General features: G+C 37.7%; 1 protein-coding gene across 4 annotated transcripts in view; it reads left to right on the top strand.

The window, feature by feature from the left end:
* Window positions 1–7,511, top strand: part of ZFHX4 (zinc finger homeobox 4) — a 205,168-nt gene that overhangs the window by 192,865 nt on the left and 4,792 nt on the right. The gene's annotated exons all lie outside the window — the stretch shown is intronic.

The following is a 7,511-nucleotide window of genomic DNA, read 5'->3' on the forward strand; positions in this document are numbered from 1 at the left end:
TCCTAGATGATGGATCCAATTTTGTGCTTATCAAGAGAAATGCAGTTTGTACAGTTTAGATTTTGTGAATAAGTACAGGTATCTAGTTATTGAAAAAAACTGAATGTTGTGTTATAGGCATTTGTGTAGCCACACATATAACAAAAGTGGTACCTGACACAAACTAAGAAGAAAAGATTCTAGTTTCTTTTTAAACTAAGTTTTATTTTCCAAATTAACAGTGTATTTTTTTAAATTTTGACAAGGAAATTATGACATTCCAAAGAGACATCTAGAATGAACTAATACATCTGGGAAGTTTCCAAAACATGATAGGAAGGCTCTTTTTTTTTTTTTTTTTTCTTTTTCCAAATTAGAGTTTTTACATAAATTTCAAACCTTTCAATTTCATCCTTCTCTGATGGCAATTTTCATTTTCATGTGATTTTGGCAAATATTCCCATTTTTAGTTTGGGAGACATAAAAACAGTGGTGTCAGGTGACCTCTTGGCCACTACTAACTCAGCTGGCTCCTCATCCAGAAAGACTTGTTGGCTTTAGAAAGAAGCAGAGTGAATCTCCAAGTACAAAGAGTTTTCTACCCAGAAAATTTATTCAATGTCATTTTCTTTAACTATAGCACCAGCTACCTTCCACTGTCCACCTATGTGTAGGGAACATACTTGGGCTTAATTATCTGAACATTCTTAGAGCCTTAAATATTAGAGCTACAATTATGTGTTTTGTCTGTACCTTTCAATTAAGTCAAATATAGTTAAAGAATAATGCAATGGCTAATTGTTTTGCATCTGAATGTATTAGTCTTCTAGTCTCACTTTATATATCACTGTGATTATTAACTAATATGTAGAAAAATGTCTTATGTGGAAAAACTACTATGATCAGTTATGTAAAATAGAGCTTTTCCACATAATGTCTAATGTGGAAAAACTCCATGAACACATATAAATTTGAAAATTATGTAAAATAGAATAAAATTTGGTATTTACAATGGGCTCAGAACAGTTCAAGTATGTGTGCCTTTAATCTGCAAGTCAGCTTTGATGGATGATCCTGTGTAGTCACCCTCCTAAGTGGTGATCAGGACATCTTGTTTTTCTCTCCACCGGATCAGGAGGTCTTTGCTTAGACAATGAGTCCTTTACTGACTGCCTTTCCCCTTTGTCACTCTGACACTAGTACCCAGAGGGCCTGTACAAGAGAAAGCCAGGAGGGAGAGGAGAGAATATGTTTATGAAATACTTAAAAAAAAACCTAACCTTTCTCCTCATTCTACCACCATAAATATAATTTACATCCTCCTCCTGAAATACGGATTGGCAAAACTATCAGAGTTGTGGAAAGATGTTAGAGGCAGGCCCTTCTTGATGAGCACTGTTTTTTTTTTTTTTTTTCTCTCTTTTTTTTAAAATTATGAAAATATAACACATTTACAAGAGACTTGGAAAATACAGAATAAAGTTATATATAGTTCCACTATACATTACAATTATTTCAAGTTGATAAATTAAGATTTTTAGTTGATGTTTCAATATCAAACTCTCAAAAGTTAATAGACTGAATATACAGAAAAGTAGGAGGATATAGTAGATGTGAAAAGCACCATGAACAGTTCAACATACTTAAGATTTATACAATTTTCACACAACAGTAGGATACAAATTCTATTCAAGTTCCCATAGACTATAAACTCGGAGAAAGCAACGGCAACTCACTCCAGTATTCTTGCCTGGACAATCCCATGAATGGAGGAGCCTGGTAGGCTGCAGTCCATGGGATCGCTAAGAGTCTGACACGACTAAGCATCTTCATTTTCACTTTTCACTTTCATGCATTGGAGAAGGAAATGGCAACCCACTCCAGTGTTCTTGCCTGGAGAATCCCAGGGACAGGGGAGCCTGGTGGGCTGCCATCTATGGGGTCACACAGAGTCAGACACAACTGAAGCGACTTAGCAACAGCAGCAGCAGACTATAAACTAGGACACACTGGAACATATCCAGGGATATAAAACAAGTAACAAAAATTTCATGGTCTAAAGGTATTAAAATATACAGAGTCTGTTCTCTTATCACTGTGGAATTATGTTAGAAGTCAATATAAAAAGATTTGAAAACAACCCACATATTTTCAACTACAATTTACCAAGGGAAATCTTTGACTTAGCCATTGAAAGTCTCAATAAAGTTACAAGACTCAAAAAACACAGAGGGTGATTGCAGAGAAGAAAGCATTGAAATGAGAAATTAATATCAAAGTGGGAAATTAATATCAAAGGTACATTAAAAATGCCATGAACTTGGAAATTAAATATCGACTTTTAAATGATGGGTGTATCTAAGTAGCCATAACAAGGAAAAATTAGAAAATACAATAAAAATGAAAAGAGAATTTATCAGAATTTGTTAAATGCAGCTGAAGTTTTTAAATGCATCAGGTACCAAAGGCACCATGTATCTGCTGTATGATTAAATCGTGGACCAAAACAGACGAGAGTGTTATATGGAGAAAAGGTCCATGAACATACCTACTGGAATGTGCAATTTCTCTTGAATTAGTTGTTTGTTTTTTATGGAATTTAAACATTAGCCCAGCACAGTTACCAGCAGGATCCCATCTGAGAGCCTGAATTCCCACACTTCCAGCTCACACCTTTTTTAGGTTAATTGATCTGTGGTGGGTAATGCTGAATATTTTAATTATCTCATGGAGTAGAGCTGTGGCTCTCCATCTTGCTATCAGCATCTTTCTACTGGATTACGTTTCATCAAACAAGTATCTCCTATGCTCTGTGGAAGAAATAGGTATACCAGCTAGGTGAAATAAAAGAAGAAAATTACTTCGTAAGTAGAATATTCCTGTATCTCTCACATGCTTTGGGCTCTTCTAACAGTTTATTATCTATATGAATAAATTTTGATAATATGATGTGTTCACCTTGGGCCCATTTTAAAATTTTGTTCCTAAGAAAATCACTAAAAAGTGCTCCATTGAATGAGATCAGCCATAAAATAAGTAAAAAGTCTGATTCCAAAGGCTGCACCCTCAAACTGACTTAATTGAAATGTACATATTCAGTTTTAGCATTTATCAACCTCCAAATTCGCAGTCAGGTTGATGGAAACAAATAGCCCCAGGTCATTCACCTTAAAACCTAAATAAAGAAACAATCGGCCAACCAGAGGTGTAGAATTGGTATAGAATTTAAAGGCTCAAGAGACAGTTTTTTATGACAGTTAACCTGGAGTATCCTCTAATGCACATTAATGAAGTCTCCTTTATGTACAGTTGGGAAGGTCCCCTGGAGGAGGAAATGGCAACCCACTCCAGTATTTTTCCCTAGAGAATCCCATGGACAGAGGAGCCTGGTGGGCTACAGTCCACGGGGTCGCAAAAAGTTGGACACAACTGAGCGACTAATACTTAACCTCCAAATTTCCTGGTTTTAAAAACCCATTTTGTTCTTTTTTGGATGGAATTCTTATTGTTTTAGCAGCATTAATTCTCATAAAATTTTTTCATCTTAATTTCCAAATTGTTTGGTCTTTCAAGATCACAAGGAAGACCCTTTGAAGAGTAATATCCATCATGTGAGCCTGCTTCCTGAGCAATGACTGAGGCCTGTGTTCAATATCGGGCTTCCCAGGTGGCTCAGTGGTAAAGAATCCACCTGCCAAGCAGGAGACATGGGTTTCATCCCTGTGTTGGGAAGATGCACTGGAGGAGGAAATGGCAACCCACTCCAGTATTCTTGCCTGAGAAATCTCATGGACAGAGGGGTCCAGCAGGCTACCGTCCACAAGGTTGCAGAACAGTTAGACACGACTTAGTGACTAAACAAAAACATGTTTAGAATCACTACTTACTATTACTTTTTTTTTTAACAAAATGAATTATTTTCTGCTAAAAATTTTTTCCACATTTGTCTCTTTCTATCATGATCATATGCAAAAAGGGGAAATGGTAATAGAAAATCATATGCCTGTACACCTGGAAAAAATTAGAAAACTTTCACATTTTATCCTTTAGAAGGTTAGCTTCTTTTGGATTTTTCCTCAAGAAGAATAGGAAAATAACTTGATTTTCTATTTTTAACGTATTTACTTTATTGTTTTAAGCAGTGTCTGATTCTTTTTATGTGTCTGATTTTTATATGTTCCATTAGTCTCTGGAAATACTGCCTAACCCAGTTCCCTTAAAGGGAACTTTAGAACATGCCTTTTGCATTTTTCTCATACCTCAGTGTAATATACTAGCATTTTTGGGGTAAATCTAGATAAGAGTAAGTCTTTAATAATTTTAGCACAATTGTCTTTGGCCCATGTACACCATTAGTGTTATTTCTCACCTCAAGAATAAAGATGTCCTCTGCAAAACCTAGATCAAAGCAACTTGGGGAAAAGGCACTAAATCTGTGCTATGTTCATGGGGAGACAGGCATTTTCTTCCAAAAAGCATTACTTTGGGGGCATAGACAGCAGTTTCAGACTTTACTGGAGGATCAGATGGTAAAGAATCCACCTGCAGTGCAGGAGACCTGGGTTTGATCCCTGGGTCTGGAAGATGTCCAGAGAAGGAAATGAGTACCCACTCCAGTATTCTTGCCTGGAAAATCACATGGACAGAGGAGCCTGGCCAGTTACAGTCCTTGGGGTCACAAAGAGTCAGATACGACTGAGCAACCAACACACTCTAGCAGTTTTGGGAAAACAAAACTAAACCAAATCACGGTAATATGAGATCATCTGTAGGAAAACTTTCATCTCTCAGAGAATTGGACCAGGACTTAGGAAACAGGAAAGAATGTACGTTGTGTAGCTGTTGTTGTCAGTTGCTAAGTTGTGTGCGACCCCATGGACTGTAGTCCACCAGGCTTTTCTGTCCATGGGATTTCCCAGGCAAGAATACTGGAGTGGGTTGCCTTGTCCTTCACCAGGGAATTCTTCCCAACTCAGGGATGGAACCTGCATCTCCTGCATTAGCAGGAGGATTCCTTCCCACTAAGCCACCAGGGAAGCCCCATCTTTTGTAATTACCACCACTTATTCTGCATCGTGATTAGTGTTCAGTTTTTCTCTTCTAAATCTGGTTTTCATACATCAGTTGACTACTGAATTTTTGATTGTGAACTTCTACAAGTGTATGTCTTTTAGTAGACCTAATGTACATTATTCGTTATCCTTAGTCCGTATCTCGTTTACTAAAAATTTTACTTAGCTAATTGTTTAACTCAGCTTACTCCTCAAGATGTTGAATTTCTAAAAATCCCTGATAGTCTTTGACTATAGTAGTTAAGATTCCTACTGCAGTCTTCTAAAAATTTTCATTACTTTGTTATATGACCTCTAGACAAGAATTTGTAGACCCCATCTGATAGGAAAGCCTGAGTCAACAAATATCGATCTACTTGCTTCTAACTACCACTGCGATTTTTTAAAGTCTTAGTTCCTTAAAATTTCTCTTGTCTTAAATTCTCATGTCAGAGAGATAGGTAAGCCAGCAGTTTCCTTAGATTTAGGAGGGAAAGCGCTTAGGCAGTAGGGGGATAATTATTGAGTATGAAGCCTAGATGTTCTTGACCCAAAACTAAGATCGGCATTATGAGTAGGCAAAAGAGGCAGGCCACCAACCTAATATCATTCTAACAGTACAAGGAAGGATCTTCTGTCCTCCTTAAAGCTTCTTCCACTCAAATCATTCATGCCTGAAACTCTATGAATCGGGGATTAATTCTTCGGAATTAATTTTTTAGCAGAAAATAATTCATTTTGTTAAAAAAAAAAGTAATAGTAAGTAGTGATTCTAAACATGTTTTTGTTTAGTCACTAAGTCGTGTCTAACTGTTCTGCAACCTTGTGGACGGTAGCCTGCTAGACCCCTCTGTCCATGAGATTTCTCAGGCAAGAATACTGGAGTGGGTTGCCATTTCCTCTTCCAGTGGATCTTCCCAACACAGGGATGAAACCCATGTCTCCTGCTTGGCAGGCGGATTCCTTACCACTGAGCCACCTGGGAAGCCCGATATTGAACACGGGCCTCAGTCATTGTTCAGGAAGCAGTGTTCTTGCCTGGAGAATCCCAGGGACGGCGGAGCCTGGTGGGCTGCCATCAATGGGGTCGCACAGAGTCAGACACAAGTGAAGCAACTTAGCAGCAGTAGCAGCAGCCACTTACCATTGAGGATATTGAAAGACTATTCCCTAACATGATGGAAATACCTTAGATACTGTTAATAATACAACTACAGAAATGATTTCAAAGCAGGTCAGAGAAAAATTGGGTGTGGTGAGGTTGAAAAGAAGAGCAGCCAGTAATAAGCTAGGCTAATTGACAGTAATATGATAATGAGTGGGGTCAAGTTGAGAGTGATGTTGAGGACTTGAGAGTATCTTGAATGCTAAGCCTTAGACAAGGTTTCTCAGCTGGGTAAAGGCCAATTAAAAAACAAAAGTTCTTTTTCTAGCTAAAGTAAAACCAATACAATATTGTAAAGTAAAAATAATAATAATAAATAAATGATAAAAAAATAAATAAAAGAACACATTTCATTAAAAAAAAGAAATGTGTGTCACTTTTTGTGTCAGGTATTTTTCATTTTTTTAACACCCAAATGTTGCATTTAGCATAGAAGACTAGCCAATATTTAAAAAAGAGTTTTCCCCACAGCTACACACTGAAACTTCATTCACCTTCTCCTAGTTATTTCTTCCATCGGCCCATCAGACCTCCATCATGGCCCTTGTCTGGATCATTTGGTAGTGAGCCTTCCTTCATTGAAGAACAAACCACAACCCAATTAGGCTTCCAGTCTGTTCCACTTGCAACCAACTATATTTGCCTCTAAAAAAACAGACTCAAGAAAGGCACAGACTTTACAGTTTCCATTTCTACCTTGAGCTGCCTTTTAGTTTTTCACCCAACTATCCAGAGCCTAAAAATGGCTTTGTGATAAACCAGCCACTACATTAGACTGCATGCTTGAAATTCAGCAAAGATCTCCTCCATTTCAAGTCACACTCTACCCCACATGTGTCTGCCTGCTGAGCATTTAGTTCTCCTTCTCTAATGATATGAGGATCATTTATGCCTGCTACAAGTAAACCTGGAAGAAGCATGTTGGGCCGTTGGGGAGTGGGGGTGGGGTGGGTGAAGGGGTAGTGATAAAGTTGTATGTTAACACATGCAATTCCTATCAAGTAGTGTTGGCCAAAGTGTCAGAATAGGGAGTAATGAGTAGCTTACCCTGTACCCTTAACAATGAAATCAGGCCTAACCACTCTCAGTCCTAGTGAAGAAGAGGTATCTTCAGCAGGCATTAACTGCTGCCTTCTTTATCTATTGCAAAGGTATTTTTCTATCAGAAGTTAGGCAGAAAAAACAAAATGAAATTCATTTTTTATTGATACCTGATTATTTTTAGTGAATGTGGTAATTGTCAGACTGCTCCTGTGAAGGACAAGTGGGTCTACCTTCCCAGAGGTATAGTAAAAATTGGTTAAAATGAAGGAGGG

The sequence above is a fragment of the Bos indicus x Bos taurus genome, chromosome 14 (assembly GCF_003369695.1).
Source record: "Bos indicus x Bos taurus breed Angus x Brahman F1 hybrid chromosome 14, Bos_hybrid_MaternalHap_v2.0, whole genome shotgun sequence".
Classification (NCBI taxonomy): domain Eukaryota; kingdom Metazoa; phylum Chordata; class Mammalia; order Artiodactyla; family Bovidae; genus Bos; species Bos indicus x Bos taurus.